The sequence below is a fragment of the Notamacropus eugenii genome, chromosome 3, assembly GCF_028372415.1.
Source record: "Notamacropus eugenii isolate mMacEug1 chromosome 3, mMacEug1.pri_v2, whole genome shotgun sequence".
In the NCBI taxonomy this organism is placed as follows: Eukaryota; Metazoa; Chordata; class Mammalia; order Diprotodontia; family Macropodidae; genus Notamacropus; species Notamacropus eugenii.
In genome coordinates, this window is record NC_092874.1 from 107,581,503 (window position 1) to 107,600,422 (window position 18,920).

An 18,920-nucleotide genomic window follows, 5' to 3' on the forward strand; every position below is an offset into this window, starting at 1 on the left:
CACAACTGACTGAAAGGTACAGAGACTACAGAATTCACCATTTGTGGATGGTATTTTTCTGGACTACCAAAAAGCATTCAACTCAAAAGAACAAAATGAAGACCCTCTTCCAGAAATGTGTAAAGGTCATACAAGATTCCTTGATAGAGGTGACAATAGGGGTAACTGTTGAAAAAAAAGTCCCAGGATTATTAATGAGCATAAAAGAAGATGTGTGTTTAGCAATGAGGTCAACCCAAGAATTCAAGCTAGAATTCAAACAAAAATGTGATTCCCTAGAGTTGAGGAGGTCCTCCAGATGCTAGCATTTGAGAATGATTTTGTACTTATTGTATCAAGCTTGGGAATCTTGTAGATTTTTTTAGGTAAGATGCATAATCATTCAAAAGAGGTAGGTTTGGCAATCTATGCAGGGAAAACCAACTGGCTGAAGAATAACTATTTCACAGACTAGAATCATAGGACATAGCACATAAGGAAGAGAGCTTAGGGTCATCTGGTATGACCCTCTCATTTCAAAGATGAGGGAGGAAACAGAGGCCCAGAGAGGGGAAGTAAGTTACTTAAAGTCACACGACTAATAGTTATCAAATCAAGGTCAGAATTCAAACTGGGGTCCTCTTATTCTCAATTCAACATTCTTTCCACTACTTTACAATGCCTGCTCTGACATGTAGGCAGATGGAGAACCCATTGAGCTGGAATGAGAAATACAGAGAAAGAAAAGAGGGAATAGATTGCATTTGGGGATTTGCACATTTGGAAATCCAATAACAACAGCACCATAAGAGCCTATTTTTGTTTTGCTTTTAAAACACTTTATTTTAAATTCAAATACATTTTATTGATGTGATCATTTATTTTATAGCTTAGCCATTTACATATATATATAATATGTATGTATCCCCCTCAAAAAAAAAAAAGAATCCTCCCTTGTGACAGAGAAAAACAGGTAATCAGATCCTGACTGTCTCTGACAGTACATGAGACATATTGCACCCATCGTTTCCTCCTCTCTACCGAAAGGAGAGAGCTCTTTCCTCATCTCTTCTCTGGGGCAAGATCAATCTTCACAATTACTCAATGTTCAGCTTCAAACTCTGTCTATTTTAACACCAATATTCTTCCAGTGGCTATGACTCATAGAATACCATAATCACAGGAGATTAAAAATTATGGGTCATGCAAAGGGCAGTGCAGAGATGTATGTTGGACATAAATAGGTTGTAGCATATTACCAATGATATTATCAATCTCATGTGAGAAACAGGATAAAAGATAGAATCAAAAAGATGTATGACTGGAGGAGATAGGTAGGGCAATTGTAGAGCAAGAAAAAGGGATGAGAAATGAATACCCCTTGTACTATACACAAAATGTTAAGAAATAGAGGCTCCTAGAGTGTTGGATGGACCCCCTATGGAGGACTTACATGGAAATGGACAAAAATTGCATAGGAAACAGCGAGGGGATGGGAAAGAGAAGGGGACCAGTATTTGTTGAGCACCTACTAGGTGATAGGCACTGTTCTAAGCACTTTACAAATACTACGTCATTTGATCTGGGAACTACACTTTGAAGGCAGTACTTGTATCAATATTAAGTGTTTTAATTTCCACCCAAAGCTGAGGAAACAACTAAAGTTGAGACATTTGTGAAATTACCTCTTTTTTTCTGTTTCAAAACAGAAATCCTTTAGCTCTGTGCTCAGGGAAGTAGGTATATAATACTAAGCAAAAAAAAAAAAAAGTCTGCCTTCCCAAAATAGCATTATCCGTTTGGTGGCTCTTAGCATATTATTATTAGAGACCTTTAAAATGTTACATTTGCCTAATTGTAGGCATAAAATGGTAGTAATTTTATTCTTTTTCTCATTCCATTGGAGGCATAAATTCTTATTCTGTGAAAGCAAAGGGAAAAAATGTTATACTTTGTTGCCCTGTATCTGACACCTAGGGCACTGCAGTACTGGCAGCAATCCAAAGCAGCTTATGTACTGCAGTCTTTAAGCCTACAGGATGACTGAATGTCACTGGATTAATTATCCAGTGAAGGGTATGTAATATTTAAGTAGTCCACCAGGTGGCACCCTCTTTAAGCCACCAATCCAGTACCACTTCAATTCCAATGGGATAGCCTTCCAAAAGGTTGCAGTATCCCCCGTGGTCACTAGAGAGCATTCTGCAAGCAAACACCCAGCCTGTTCCCCATCACCATGGTGCCCAGTTTCCAGGAGTGGGGTGGAACCGACCAGTTTGAAACCACACTCGCCAATTTCAGAATGTATCTAATGTACAATATGGAATATTTTTTAAATGATAAAAATCTATAACTCTAGACCTCATATCTGGATTTTCCTTTTTAAAGTTACAACCCCCCCATATTCCCAGGATTCAGATACTCAAAAAATTGTGGCTACATAATTTATTGACTATAATGATGAAAGAAGGAAGAGCGTTGAACATTTTATCTGCCTTCAATCATTTTCCAAAAATTCTTTCTGTCCTCCCAGTTCTTGTGGTAAACCCAGAAAAAATCCTAAATCACATTTGTCCCAAAATCATAGAAAAGATTAGGAAAACTAGAATGTATTCAGACTCCATTACAGGGTCTTGGACTATAGGAACAGAGGAAAGCAGAGAAAGTAGAATGAGAGAAAGCAGTTTTCTCCTTGTTAATTTCCAACCACCAGAATTCTCTATAACTATCAGTTTGGGGGTACTCAGAACCTTCTTCTCTGGTCTCTGCTTCTGTTTCAGGATCAGAGTGTTACTGACAATGAACAATCAAATCTCTAGTGATCCACCAGGTACCGCCTCTCCTTTTGAGGATAGGAGTAGGGTAGAGACATGGAAGAGTTGCCCTGCAACCATCTATAGATACTTAGAAGTGAGGAAACAGTGAAATTGGAGTATATGTCTGCAGTGGACTATTAAAAAATATCAAATGTGAAGAATGGAGAGAAGCTTGGGAAGACATGAACAGATTCAGTGAAATGAGCAATGGAAGCCTTATATCCAATGACTACAGTGATATAAATAGAAACAAGAACAACAAAACCCTTAAAACAGATGCTGTGCAATCTTAATAAAGTGATCCCTGGAGAAGAGTTGAGAAAATATACCTCCCTCCCTTCTTTTCAGAGGTGGAGCATTATGGGTATAGAATATTGCATATTCCGTAAATGCAACATATGGATTCTTTGGTATTGTTGAACTTTTTTTCCTCTCTTTTTTAAAATTTTATTTATTTTTATCTTATTTTATTTTTATTTATTTCTATTTTTCTTTTCTTTTTTCTTATCCTTGCTTGCTGAGTAGGGAGGGGAGAGATATATTCAGAAATAAAGGTCATGTAAAATATATATGAATAACATTTTTAAAAGCAGCATAGTCTCAGGCATTTAGCAAAGGGACCTACCTCTCTGTATACCTCAATGGCCTTTGAACACATCAAGGAATAGTACAATGGAATAATTAATGTTCATAATTAGTATAGCTTCTGCAAAGTAAAATGAAAGCTCCAACAATGAAATAGCCAAAGAATTTGGGACAAGGACTTTTTTTCAAGTCTCTTTTTGAAGGGCTAGGCTAGATACTGGTCCTGTGATTTCAGTGGTGTGGGGAATTCTCAGGTGAAGAAACTACCTCTACCAACACAGCTCAACACTTTCCCTACAGTTTAGAGAAAGTTGCATTATTGAGTTGCCCAGGATCACACATACCAGGTCTGGTGTGACTTGAACAGGTTCTAAAGTATCTGAAACTGTGTAGCTGAGGAGTCTAGGACATTTCCAAAATCTTATCATGGAAACTAAAATGAAGTTAATGAATACTAATTATGATTTAATTAATTGTGAAGAATCTGAGGTGATGTTTTTATCTCCAAAGAATGGTGCTCTGAATAGAACCTAGAAAAAGAAGACTGAAGCCACAAGAACTGATTAGTGTGTACTGAATGCTATCCAAGTGAGAGACATTGTACCTGGTTGAGTTGTGTATTTCACTCACTAGAAAGATATAGCATATGGTACAGTCAAGATAATTTTCTGGACTCCACTGCAGCCTGGGTTAAACACCCCATGGGAATACCCAGATTCCTTGGTTCTGATTCTAACCTTACTTAGCTGCCATTTGATGAATACTTTGCTTTTTCAGCTGCATTGATACCGGAGAAAAAGTACCCTGGATAGAAGCCATCAGTATTCCAGTCACTGGAAAGCTATTTTCTATTGTAAATTAATAACTTGACATTCTGGTGTATAAATCAGTGTCTTTGTGAGTTTGGGTTCATGGATCAGTTCTTCAGAGGCTTAATACCCCCTGGGTAAACTGATAAAACTGAGTTTTTGAACCTGTAAAAACCTGAATGAGTCTGAGAAATAACCAGGAATTTCTGGAGCAAAGTAGGAGTGGGGTGGAGGGTATTGTAGACCCAGTTTCATCTAGCAACTTCCACCTCCTGAAGTCAGAGACAAGCAGGAAACGCAAGGGCAAGTTCTTTTCAGGTTTTGCATTAACATGGGTGTGTGTGTGTGTGTGTGTGTGTGTGATTCCTGGTGGGGTATGGGTTAGGGAAAGGGGAGCACAAAAGACAGCTTGCCTGGTTTCATGTGGTCCTGTCCTGCAATCTCTTGAAGGTGATGGGGCCAGAGGACAGGACCCTCATGATCCAGAAGCACTGGGGGAAGGAGAGTGGGTGTTAGATGTCAATTGAGGGAGATTCGAAGGTGGGGCAGAAGAGGGATAGACTCTATTAGTAAAAGGCGGACCCTGGCAGAAGTGCTGGCCCTTTGTGATCCAGTCTTGCTGAATAACACTCCTCTTAGAGGCAGAGGTAATGGGGAACAGGAGTTAGATCTTGCTTCTGGTACTCTCCTGTAGATAACCCTGGAGAAGGTGGGAGAGGTAGATTTAGTGAGAGCGGGAGAAGGGCCCTCTTACCACAGCTATATAAGGCAATCCTCTGGGAGGGGGTACAGATATCACAGCTACCTGCTAATTAGGTTCAGATGCAGAGGACCAGAGGCAAAAGGACAGGATTAAGGTTGGAAGGTATGTCCCAGGAAAGGGATGGGACCCTCATTATTTGGTCACTCAGGTGTGATCTCATCAGAGAAAAAACATGATAGGCATGCCAGGGGTTCTGTAGCAGGGTAGGTTCCTCCAGGATGGATCCCCAGGAGAGGGGCCAGACCTGGGAAAACTTAGAGTGGAGTCAAAGGGGAGAGAGGTAAAAGAGTCTGGTAGATCCTTCCTGTAGAGGAAGGCCTACCTGGTGCAGTGACCCTGGGTAATGCCTAAGCCGATAAGGTAATAGTGTAGCAATGAGGAAGATAGTAGATCTGGGTGGTTTCCTTACCATCCCTACAGAGCACCAGGAAGTGTTAGAAATAAGATGCAGAAGAATTGTGCCCCCAGCTTTTTGCTGCCCTGGGACGAAGTCCAAGACACCCTGTCCCAGTTATAACTATCTGGGCTCGTGAGGACCCCATCAAAATAAAGACATCTGGAACTGAGAGTGAGCATTAAGCTAGTTAAGTTTATCTTTATCTTGCCTTTGACTTTCTCTGTCCCTGAGTCTCTCTCTCTCTCTCTCTCTCTCTCTCTCTCTCTCTCTCTCTCTTTCTGCGTCATCAAGAAAAGTTTATACTTTTAAAGCATATTTCACTTAAGGAGGCATGTCATCATTTGATACAAATCAAAAAGATTTCCATCTGAAATGCTTAAGATTTTCAAAGTTTTAGAAGTCTGGAAGAAATGCCAACTATCTGGACAGTTTCCTTATGTGTAACACCTCATTCTCCAACAGTGCTAATAATCTGTCACTGACTGACTGATGTCTGGTGAGAGCAGATTTCCAAGATGCCTTCTACTTCCTCAGAACAAACAGGTACTATCATTCTCATATGTGATCTATGGTTGCAATGTGTTGGGGTAAAAGAGAAAAAAATGGGGGAGGGAGAGAGATGTGAAAGATGGAAGGGGAAAAAGAGAGAGAGAAACAATGCAAAACAATAGGATAGGGATGAGAGGGAGAAAGGAAAGAGGGTAAAATCCGGGGTGAAAAGGGAAAAAGAAGGAAAATTAAAGTGAGAAAGGGTGCGATTTAGGAAAAGATGTGTGAAAGAAAAGGAAGCCGAGGAAAGGCAAAGGGAGGGAGAGATCCCTTTAAGAGACCTAGGCAGCAGACAGTGGCACGCAACTGTAGCTGCCTGTGAGGAGCTGAGCTGTTACTACTGCTTCCAAGTGATTTCATTGGGCACCCTCACAGCAGGGATGTTCCCACTGGCTAAGTAGAACGCAGGGCTCACCATTTTCCCTTCCTCTCTTTCTGAGTGAGGGAGAGGGGCTGTAGCAAAGGGAGGAGGCATAGGGTTGGGGTAGAGAGAAGAGAAAGAAACAGAAAAGGCAGAGAGGAAATGGTAAAGAAGAAAAGGGAAGGAGAGAGAAGTCAGAGAAAGGATAAGAGAAGAATATAATATTTTAGAGGGAGAGCAGGGACAAAGTAAAAGGAGAGATGGGGACAAGAAGGAAAAGTATTTGGCTGCCCATTAGTGTTTGTTATCTTTAAATCTTTCCTTCAGTACCAAGTTAAGAGAAGCTCTGAGCTCCCATTTCTCCTCAGTTTATTCTCCTGTTTCTTAGACCCATAAAAGAAGGGAAACAGAAACAAATTGGGGCACATGACTGTAATGTTACTGTGCTTTAAGAAATGACAACTATGAAACACTGTCAGCTAATGAAGTCACTGATTACTCCTTCAGGAGCAGCATCCCTGACTCTGGGTCTCCTAATCTCCTCAGCAGAGTAGACATCAGTTAGTAACTAGCCAGTTCTACACTGAGTATTTGTTCCTAAACGTCAGAGCCTCAGGTCTTGAATCCTTTCTGGGGGAACATTAGAGATCCTGAAAATTCATCTGCAGGAGGAAATGTCTCTGATTCTCAGATAGAAAAGCTTAAGAGCTACATTGTTTTTGTAGTCCTTCCTACAGCAGCAGCAGCAAAATATAAAACAATCATCCCTCCCTGCCTTTTTCTGTTGTCGAAGAGGATCTATCTCTTGGTTTTCTCTCATTTCTCCCATTTCTTTTCCCCTGGCATTTTGTTCTATATTTTAGGAATATTATTGATATTAGGAATTTAGTATTCATGAAAGATGGAGTCCAAAGCAAAGACATTTGGTAAACAAGATGTACCAAAGGAAAGATGAGCATTGAGGAGGGGACAGGGATTGAGTAGCAGACTCAGACAATCTTAGGTACTGACAGGGGTCCCGCTAAGTCAGTTTATGGCCACATCTTTTCTTCCTACTTGGTGAACTGCCCTAAACCAAGGACAGCAGTCTGATGCCTAAAAAAGTTCCTAGGATTTCATTATCTACAATGCTTGGAGCTAAGAGAATATTGCTAATTAGGAGAAATTATCTGGATCATGCTTTCTAGAAAGACTCTATATCTGGTTGCAGAATGGTAACATCACCATGGGAAGACCAGTTGGTGGAGAGTGGGATAAAAGGTGGGGGGTTTGAAAAAACCACAGGAGAGGTGTGAATACAAATGGAAGAGAAGAAGAATAAGCAGAGGGATAAGTAGTCACAGGAGAAGCAAGTTCTGTGATATAGCTGAGAGTGGGAGACAAAAAAAAAACCCAGCCAAGCTGAGTATATTGGCATGACATTTTCTTAACCCAGAAATTCTGACAACCCCAATGACTCTAAAGTTTTTGCAACCCTCCTTGAGAGATTTATTAAGATGAGATGGGGGTTGATTGATAATTTTCTTTGACCACCCATGAATTGATAGACAATTTCCTTACTTTCCAAGATTTTCACCCCATCTTCCCATGGGAAATTGTACCCACATATGTATTAGGACAGAGGATTCTTTTAACCACAATTTCATTCCTTGTAACTTACATTGATTTATATCCGAATTAAATACTTCTGAAGTTAGTTTTTATGTATCTCTTGGTATGGCTAAGCCATAGAAAGTATACCTGATGGGGGCTCAGATGACGACTATATTATCAATTGCCTAAGACAGGTGTACTAACATTATCAGGTTGTGAGTTATATGGGACCAGTGCTACATTTCTTGCTCTCAGTTCAACCCCAAAGTTCATAATCTATTTTCTGACAGATTCTATTACTTAACTCACTCAAAGCATATCCCTGAAAGATCTTTCACAAGTGGAAAGTTATTGGTTATCAGAATGTCAGGATTCTAAGAGTCCTTAGAGATCATCTAGTTCAATGTGCAGATAGAAAAACTGAGATTTAGGAAAGTAAAAATGACTTGCCTACAGTCCAAAAAAGCTGTAGGTAGTGCTGGGATTCAAACCCATATTCTTACACCACACTCAGAATTCTTTTCATCACACCTCTGTCTGAGTTCCTGACATTGCTTGTCTTGATGACCTCACTACTAGTAACAAAAAGTCTAGTGTTCCTCTTTGCTTACTTTTCCCTTTGCTCACTTTTTCATCTTTCTCTTCACCTTAGTAAATATTTCCCCATCCTGTCCACTTAGGTCCAGCATATACTGTCCATTCTTTTGCCACAATTTAGAGAATTAAAGAGAATTAATATGCTTTAGAGGATTATATTAATATCTATATCTATGTTGTGATTATAAAGGAATGGAATAGATTCTATAAGTCATACATGAAAATCCTATCACTTTACAAACAACCAGATACAACAGAGTAAAGTTACAAGAACAATCTTTTGTTGACAAAGGTCTAACACAAGAGTTCATAGGAATTAGAGCTGATAGAGGCCTTAAAGATTACATTTTATAGCTGTGCAAACCTAAGTTCAGAGAATTTCCAGAAGCTCCCAACACCAGTTTCTAGTCCAAAGATTTCACTTGTAGGACCACAACACTTTGGACATTTATTCCAACAGCCCTTGCACCATCAATTTGGAAGTTACTATTTTAGCCTAGTGATTAGTACATAATCCCTTACTCATTTTCCTGGGCTGACCTATCCATTTTTATTAGTCTGTCTTAGTTCCCATCCTTTCAACTCTGCGTTGGTCTTTTTTTTATATCCTCCTATGCTAGTTAGTGTTTACAATTTTTATAACAGGTGGTTTTCCCCAACTCTAATCCAATTCATCCTCGGTTCTTTTTTCTAAACATTTCTCTGAACTTCTGATTAAAAAAAAATCTTCTTAGCACTTCATAGCATCAGTCTTGAGGCCATCTCCAGTCATCCTGATCTAATGTCATCTCTTCTACTAAAACTACACTGATCTCCCCCACACCTTTTTCAATTTGAATTCCAGTTTGAATTCCAGTTTAAGCCATACCTCTCATTTTACTTTTTCATTCTATTTTCCGTTTTTAGTTACTTGTGCGTATCACTGCATGCAGTGGGAGATCTTAGTTTAAAAAGTCTCCCACTGCATCCAGGGCCATCTCCAGTTGTTCTGATCTATATCCGGCCACTGGACCTGGATGGCTCTGGAGAAGAAAGTGAGGCTGGTAACTTGCACAACCCTCTCTCACTTAAATTCAATTCACTTGAAAGTCATGGCATCATCTTCCTGATGTCATGGTCCTCTTCATCATCATTAGTATACCAAAACCATCCCAGCTGCCACATGACCCAGAGGATATTATCTTGTCCCCTTCTCCTAGGTCAACATATCTTCTCACTCATTAATTCAATGGCCATTATGTTCAAGACACTCTGCTGGTACCATGAAAAATACACAAGTACCTAAAAATGACGTTTGCCATCATGAAGTTTGCAGTCTAGTAAGGGAGATAAAAGATACACACAAGTAACTAAAAACAGAAAGTACAATGAAAAATGATAGTTTTAATAAAAGAGATGATATTTGACAAGGTCTGTGAAAGATAGGTTGAAATTAAACAGGTAGATTAGATGTTGTAGGATTATAGATGAATGTTAAAAATCTTTTTTTGTTCAACTGGAAATATATTTTTTTCAGTCTAAAACTCCCAGATTTTTCCCTTTAGGAAAGCATGTAGAAGGTGAAGAACAACAATAAAAACTAAACCAAACCAAAGAAAAAAACAATCAACGTTTCAGAAATACAGATTTTGGGTGATAATCAGAATAAGAATAAAAAATATCTCTGGTGTAATTAAGATCATCATCTTTTCCATTCTGAAGAGATTAGGGTATTGATCATAAGGAGGTCCCCTGGAGTGTTCAAGGAAGGAAATGAGTCATTATTAAATAACTATTCTACTTAACGGAGCAGAATGTTAATCCCAAACTTTATTTAACATATTGTGATCTTTTCCTTGTTCGAGAGCACTATAAATGTTATCTCAGATTGTCTTGGTGACAGAGAGATAACATGGGGCATGTGTAAGTATGGAGCCATTGAGAGGGCAAAGATGGGACTATATCAGTTTGAAAGGATATCAGGAGACTCTCTGCTTTTCAGAGCTAAGGCTCAGCAAGCAAGTTGTGCCCTGAGCTTGGCATAACAACAATCCTTTGTGCTTACCTTCTGGATGAACACTGCTGCATCTGAATCACAGAACTAATGGTCCCTGAGCTCAGGCAAGCATCAACAGGCCAGGACACGAAGCCCTGCTTTGAACAGACCTTTTGTTCCTAGACAATCTTGCCTCACTGTTGCTGTTGTGTGTCACTACTTTTGCTACACTACACTATTTGATATTTTATCTAGCCACAAGTATCTAAATCAAGGTTCAGCCCCACTGGCTAAAGTCTTCCCTGACTAGGGGCAGCTTGGCACATGCATCTAGATTTCCCCATTGCCTGCAAGCCATTTCCTTCACTTTGAAATTAAACTTCTGTTTGATTCCTGACTCTGCTGTCTTTAGCCTGCTCTGTCTGGCTCTGGTCATTCACAGGTGAGAGGCCAGTTTGGTCTGGTTGACAAGATTGGATATTTCTTTTTAATTTAGAAATGCTTAAATTTGTAATAATATTAAAGTAATAAAAATTGTTTCTGGATGACTTGATCCTCAAATACAGAATACAGTGTTAATATTTTTTCTTTAATAGAATGAGGAGAGGGTAGTACATTCCAGGTGAGAGAGAGAGGGCATGAGTAAGGTGATGGAAGCAGGAAAGAGAATAGTTCTGTTTGGTTAGAATTTAAGGTACGTGAAAGAAGTAGTGGAAGAGAAAGCAAGAAAAATCTGTTGGGTCCAAATTTTACATGACTTTCTTTTCCAGATTTGTTCAGTGTTCAGCAGACTACAGGGAGCCATTAAAAGCATCTGAGCAGTAGAATGACTTCAACAGTGCTATGTATTAGGAACATTTAATGTGGCAGCAATCTGTATAACTAAAGAAGAGAGTGACAGGAGGCAGGTAGACTAGTTAGAAAATTCTTGTGATTTAGTCTAAGAGAGAGATAATAAAGATCTGAACTAGAAAACAGAAAGGGAAAGGAGACATGATTAGTCTCTTATAAAAAGCCATCATCTTACCCTCTGACCCAGTGATACCACTTTTAGGACAATACTCAAAGAGATGAAAAAACAGGAAAAGAATTTACATGTATGAAAATATTTATTGCAAAGAACTGGAAACTATAGGGATGCCTATACTTTGGGGAATAGCTAAGCAAATTATGTATATAAATGCAATGGAATATTATTTCATTGTAAGAAATGATGAAAAAAATGGTTTCAGAGAAAGCTGGGGAGATTTGTACAAAATGATGTAGTATGAACTGAATAGAACCAAGAGGAAAATGTATACAATAATAACCACAACATTAAAAAGAAAAACTTTTTTTGAGAGGCTTAAGAACTCTGATTAAAGGAATGAAAGAAGGCAGGGAAGGGAGAAAGGAAGGGGGAAAAGAGGAAGGAAAGAAAGAAGGAAGAAAGGAAAGGAAGGAGGGATAAAGGAATGAAGGAAGGGAGGAATGGAAGAAAGGAGGAAGGGAAAGAGGGAGGCAAGAAAGAAAAAGAAAAGAGTAAGAAAGTAAAAAAAAGAGAAAGAAGCTAGAAAGCCATCAAGACATCACTTTGTCCTGGGAGATCCCAGCATTATCTTTCTTTATAGCTTTAAAGTGTATATAAATAAAATTTACATTTTCTCTGAATCATAGAATCTCTGGTTTGGAAAGGACCTAAGAAATTTATCGTATAATTCAGCCTGTACCTGAGCAGGAACCCCCACTTATAAAATCCCTGATGAATGGTCATCTGGCTTCCATCTGAAGAACCCTGTTTTGGCTGGACCTTAAAGGGGGCTTGCTAGAAAAATCTGATCAGTCATTAATCCATAGATAAAGGTCTTTATTAAGTTATATTCATATATAATACATAATGCATATAATATATGTCATATTAAGTTAACTCAACAGAAATGGGAAAATAGGAAAAGCTTGTAACCTCACATGAGAGATCATGAAGAAGAAAGAATAGGGAAGAAGGAAAACAATGTATTTGGATCATAGTCATGATTGAGGATACAAGGATACAATTGAATCTGGAGGGGGCTGTCTGGGTCAGTGTCTGGGTCTCCAGTAAAATGATTTTTAGCCCATGATGGGAAGAGGAAGGGACGGGCCATGAAGGGGCCCCTTCCAGAGGTGATATCTAGGTTATTCCAGACTCATTCCTCCCAGATTCCGTATGGGTATGCCAAAGGTCACTCTCCCAGGTGGGAGAGTATCTGGTGTTTTATAAGAAGGGGTAAGATTTCTAGGCATATCCAATTGCCTTTCCACCTTTGATGCCACACAAAAGTAGGACATTTTCAAGGAAGCTGGAAGTTTCCAACAAAGGAGCATGCAGATATTGAGGATAGGGACTAGTGGGGGAATACAGTGGGGGAAGAGTGGAGTATTAACAGAGAAAAGAGAGTGGTAACTAGGGACGAGTCATGTCTAGGGCAGAAATAGCATGCTGCAAGAAGACAGATCCAGAAAACCAGAATTTCTTTTTTAGAGTATCATAATCTTCCTTGACAGGAAACCCAGTATAACCAAGGCATTCCATTCCACTTTTGGACAGCTCTAATTAATCTTTAGGAAGTTTTTTCCTCCCACATTAAGCTGAAATTTTCTTTCTGTAATTTCTACCACTGCTCCTGTTTCACTCTATTGTAGCCAGCTTTCCAGCTCTCTTGTCCCTCAATTTGGAATTACCCTTTGACACAAAATCACTTTTCAGAGAGGAAGGGCTTTTTGCAACAGGGACTTCAAGGCAAAATGAGATAGCTAAACCTGCCTTTAAATAGTCTGCCAGATGAGTGCCTACTAAATTTTTGAGTTAGTCAAATACTTCCAACTCATAGCCTCTGTTTTACACTTATTCCTTCTGTGCCACCAGTATACCCAGTTTGTTAGTCCCTTTCATCTATGATATAGGAGGTAGTCAGTATAAAGACTTTTCTCATATTTTTGATAGATATGACTTATTTTTTGATATATATTCATAGGATCATAGACCTTATATCATCATCATCATCATCACCACCACCCTAACTGCCACCATCACAACAAGCATGTTCATAGAGCTTTAAGGTTTGTAAAGTACTTTACAAATATTATTTCACTGTATCCTCACAACAATATTGGGAAATGAAGTGCAATTATTATTCCCATTTTATAGATGAGGGAACTGAGGCAGATGGGTTGTGACTTGGTCCAGGTTCCATAGGTATAAATTTCTGCAGCTGAATTTGAACTCAGGTCTTCCTGAATCCAGGTTCGGGATTCCATTCTATTCCATTGCACCACCTAGTGGCTATCTAGTCCAACCTCCTCATTTTGTAGATGAGGAAACTGTGACCCAGAGAGATTAAGTGATTTTCCCAAGGTCATATGTTAAATATTAGAGTCGTATTAGAGCCATTTTCTCTGATGCTTTAGCCAGTTTTCACTGGCTTTAGCCAGTGGTCTTTCTTCTGTATCACGTTACCTCCTCCACAAAATTCCCACTCTGATGCCTTATCCAGATTTGGGGATAATAAGTTTGTATAGGCTATTTCGGTCAAGAAAAATCTCTAGCAGGTTCCACAAAACTCAGGTATAGGCCCAGTGATAGGCTTTGTGTGCTATTCATGGATTTATTTAAGTATGGAGAGATTCATGACTACAGGGGATGGTGGATTGCAGATATTTTTAGCCACAACAACTCATGAAAGCAGACAAAAATATAAACTAGCCATCAGGCCTATTAGGTCCTTTTTTCAGTGCCATGGCATGTTATCAGAAAAGAGGACAGAAAATAATCCTTCAGCATCTACAAACATTCATGTCATTGGGAGTATCCTTAAACTCTAGCTGAGAAGCAGCATTGATAGAATATTGGAGGAGCTGATTCCTTATTCTGAAATGAGGCTAAAAGATGTAAAGACATCAAAACTAAGTGGAGAGCCAAGTCATAGTTTCTCCTTCTAGAGGTGAATTAGGGAATAAAGAACTTAGTGGAGTTGGTTTCCTTGTGTGTCTAAAGGCAATGAGAAGACAGTTGGTGATCTGTTCTCCTGTGCTCATAAGGAAGTCAGCTTATCATAGTTTAGGATCAAGAAAGAGGGCAGGAAAAAAAAAGAGTTCAGGGACCTGTAGAACAGAGGTGTTAAGCTCAAATAGAAATGAGGGCCACTGCACTGTACATAAGGATCACAGTGGGGCCACACAGTCACTTAGGTCACTTAATACTGTAGTATTATCTTTGTTTCATTTTATTTTTTGTTAAATATTTCCCAATTCCATTTTAATCTGGTTCAGGCCACACTTGAAAATGTTGTGGGCTACATATAGCCCACAAACCGCATGTTTGACACCTTTCTTGTAGAATACTTGGAAGTATCAACCATCGTCATAGTAACTATAATAATATCAAGTATTTGTACAGCACTATAAAGTTTGCAAAGTGCCTTTTATATATCCCCTCATTTGGTCTTTTTATAGATGGGAAAACTGAGGCTCAAAGAGTTTGAGTGACTTGTCCAGGGTCACACAGCTAGTAAATGTCTCAGGCAGAATTAGCAGCAACTTACTTATAAATTGTGAATGCTGTTGTTGAGCCATTTCAGTTATGTCTAACTCTCCATGATTCCTTTTGAGGTTTTCTTGGCAGAGACACTGGAGTGGTTTGCTATTTCCTTCTCCGACTCATTTTACAGATGAGGAACTGAGGCAAACAGGGTTAAGTGGCTTGGAACATTCTTCAAAAAGAATCTGGAGGTGTTGGACATGTTGAAGACCTAATTTCATTTTTTGTGATGTCCTTGACTATGTCTTAACTATCAGAAAGTAACTGGTTGTAGACACAGCAGACATTTAAGTATTGGCTATCTCTGTGTAGTCAAAACGTAGATTTGCTTCCAAAGCAGAGGTTAAAGTAAATACCAGATTAGAAGAAAGGACAAAGAGGAGAAGACATTGAATATGATTGTTGAGGTTCCAATCTGACCTCTTTAAATGAGCTGTCAATTCTGAAAAATGGGAAATGGATAAAGGTTGAGTTTGTCAACATTTCTTAGAAAAATATAACTCAGGGAAAAGTCAATACTATGAAGAGGTCAAAAGAACTCTGGAAACTGCTTCTACCTGTAGACATTTAATCTTGCCAACAGAGAGACATGGCAGCCTAGGACAACATCTGTTTAGAATGCAAACTCATTCATTCATAAGACATCACATTGGAGCATGATGGAAAAATTGCTTCTAATGGTGTTGCTCAGAAAAGAGCAAAATGTAATTGAGGATAAAATGAGCCTATAGAGATCGTTAAGTGACATCCTGCTAATCCAGATCATCCTGAAAATAGATGTTTTGTAAATGAAACCTCAAGGAGGACAGCAAATAGACAAGAAATAGTACAGATCTGCATCCTGTCTTTAGCAATCTATTCTCATTGAGGTACTGGACAATTATCACATCTGGATTCTACCACCTCAGTATCCAATGTATTATGTGAGGAAGTAGCAATGTAACCTAGAAGTTAAAGTTGGGAAGGGTTATTGAAATTGATCAAAACGATGATGATAAAAAACACCGTTATTGGAGATAATCCAGATTTAAAGGTATTCAGGGTAAAAAGTGCACAACAGAGAACAAAAGAAAATTTAGAAGGGAGCACAGAAAAGCAGGGTAGCTTTAAAAACAATGTGTAGTATTTATTTTTTCAAAAAAAGTAAACTGTGAAATGGAAATTCATGGTTTTATGTTGAATTCTCTTCTTATGCTGTGTTGTACGCATGGAAGGATTTTTTTTTTTATCTTTTTGTATTTAAGTTCAAAATAAATTTAAAAAAGGTACTCAGTATTGAGGCTAGATTCGAATTCAGAAAGATGTCTTCCTGAATCCAGGCCTGGAACTCAATCTATTGCACTAGCTAGCTACTCAGGTTGCTCTGTAGAAGATATAATGATAGATATGGAAATGGAAGGGCTCTCAGAGGCCATTGAGCCAACCCTCCTCATTTTATACTTAAGAAGGTTAAGTGATTTGGTCAACTCTACACAAGTTATAATCATTGGGGCAGGATTTGAACCCAAGTTCTCCGATTTTAGAGCTAGTGCTTTTTCACCTTATCAACAACTTTTCAACAAATGAAACAGTAAACAGGGAGACCTGTGCTCCCTGGACATTCCCCATGACAAAGAAAGAGACAAAACAGAAAGATTCCCTACTGAATCAGAGGCTCTGGAATGCTCCTATTTTCAAATGATGTGGCAGTAATTGCATTAAGCCTGAGAAAGTATAAGGCTTCCCAATGAAAGGCATAATAATTTGAAAGAGATCAATTTAATTATTCTTATTGAAAAAATCAAAAGCAGAGAATCATGTAAATGCCCAGATGAGGCTGCACAGTTGGATGTATAGAGCACTGAGTAAGTCCATCAGCATATAAACAGATACTGATGATGATCAATGAACTGGGCTCAGAGTTAAGCTGGAGAAGGAAACTCTGCTACATTTCATTTGGGAAACTACCCAATATTTTCAATAAGTTTAAACCACTTGATATAGCAAAATTCTGTGTCATTAATATCAGCATTTTAATGGTGATGATGAAACATGATACCATGCAGCTAGGAGACAAAGTGCATAGAGAATGCTGGGCTTGGAATCAGAAAGATCTAAGCTTGAATCCTGCTCCATCTTTCACTAGCTGTGTGACTCTGGGTAACTTACCTAATTTCTCTCAGCCCTGGTTTCCTCAAAGTGGAGATAATAATAGGACCTATCTCATAGGGTTTCTGTAAAAAGCAGGGGGCCATCATCAATCATCTTGACCTGTTTTGCCACTGGATTCTGATGACTCTGAAGGAGAGAGTGGGGCTGATGACTCACCACAGTTCTGCCTCACTTAAATCCAATTCACTTGCAAGTCAAGACATTACCCTCCCTATGTCATTGGCTCTCTTTGAGAAAAAAGAATGAACAGCCACAACAACCTATGAAGATCAAATGAGATGCTATATGTAAAGTGTTTTATGAAACTTAAAGCGCTACATAAATGATAGTAGCCACTACTGCTACTACTACTACTACTACTACTACTACTACTACTACTACTACTACTACTACTACTACTACTACTACTATCATCATGGAAAACCAAAAGAGATCACAGAATTAGAAGGAATCTCAAAAGCCATCTAATCTAACTTCAAAAAGAACTCTAGAATATAACAGATAAGAAACTGATCATTTCGTCTTTTTTCATCTAGAGAGGAGAAACTCCATTACCACCTAATGTGTTCTACTTTTGGATGGGAGTTAGGAATTTTATCCTTTTATCAAAGCTAAGTCTACCTTTACTCTTCTTCTGCCCATTACCCTTAGTTCTCTGCTCTAGGACTAGACAAAGTCTCAGTCCTCCTCCATATGACAGACATTCAAATGCTAGAAGACAGTCATCATGTTCTTGCTAAGTCTGCTCAAAATTACAGATGAACCAGAGGTTGTTCCTGTGCTAAAGATCTTAGCTTAAAAAGGACAGTCTCCCACTGCATCTGGGACCATCTCCAGTGGATCTGATCTATATCTTGCCCCTGGACCCAGATGACTCTGGAGTAGAAAGTGAGGCTGGTGTCTTTGCACAGCCATCTTTCACTTAAATCCAGTTCACTTGCATGTCATGGCATCACCTCCCTAATGTCATGGTCCTCAAGAACGAAGGACAAACAACAAAGCAACAGGTGAACCAAAGGGCAATGGAAAGACAGATGGAAGATGGCTGGGACAGAATATCACATCTACCATCACCATCATGTTGGTTACTAAAGATCACCACAATCTTTCCTAAATGCTCACAAATCATCTGCTTAGCAACCCATTCTGGAATTTCACTGAGGAATCAACATCAAGTTGATTAGTCTGTAATTTCAGAAATTTATCCTTTTCTCCTTAAAAAAGACAAATGGGGGGTAGCTAGGTGGTCCAGTGAGTAGAGTAAGTAGAGTATTAGCCCTGGAGTTAGGAGGACCTCAGCTCAAATCTGGCCTCAGACACTTGACACACTTACTAGCAGTGTGATCTTGGGCAAGTCACTTAACCCCAATTGCCTTGTCTTCTCTCCCCCAACCCCCGCAAAAAAAAAAAAAAGACAAACAGGACAATATTTCCCCATCTATATTCCTCTGGCACCTTCTCCATTTTCCATGATAAATCAAAGAGCAGTAACAATAAATCTGAGGTCACATTTACTGCTTGCTTTAGGCTCCCAGGATGTTATTTGTCTAACTTGAAGACAATTCATTTAAAGTAACTTACTGTTTTCTTACCTCTCCGGGGTCACCACACTCTCTTTCCATCGTTTTCAGTTTGAAGACCATTTTCCTCTCTGGAGGAGACAAAAACAAAATAAAAATTAAGTAGTGGCATCTTCTTTCTCACATCTGTTATCTTCCACAAGCAGTTGGTCTGTGAAAGATAAAAAGCTCAAAGACAAAACAAAACACAATAGATATACAGGATCAGAA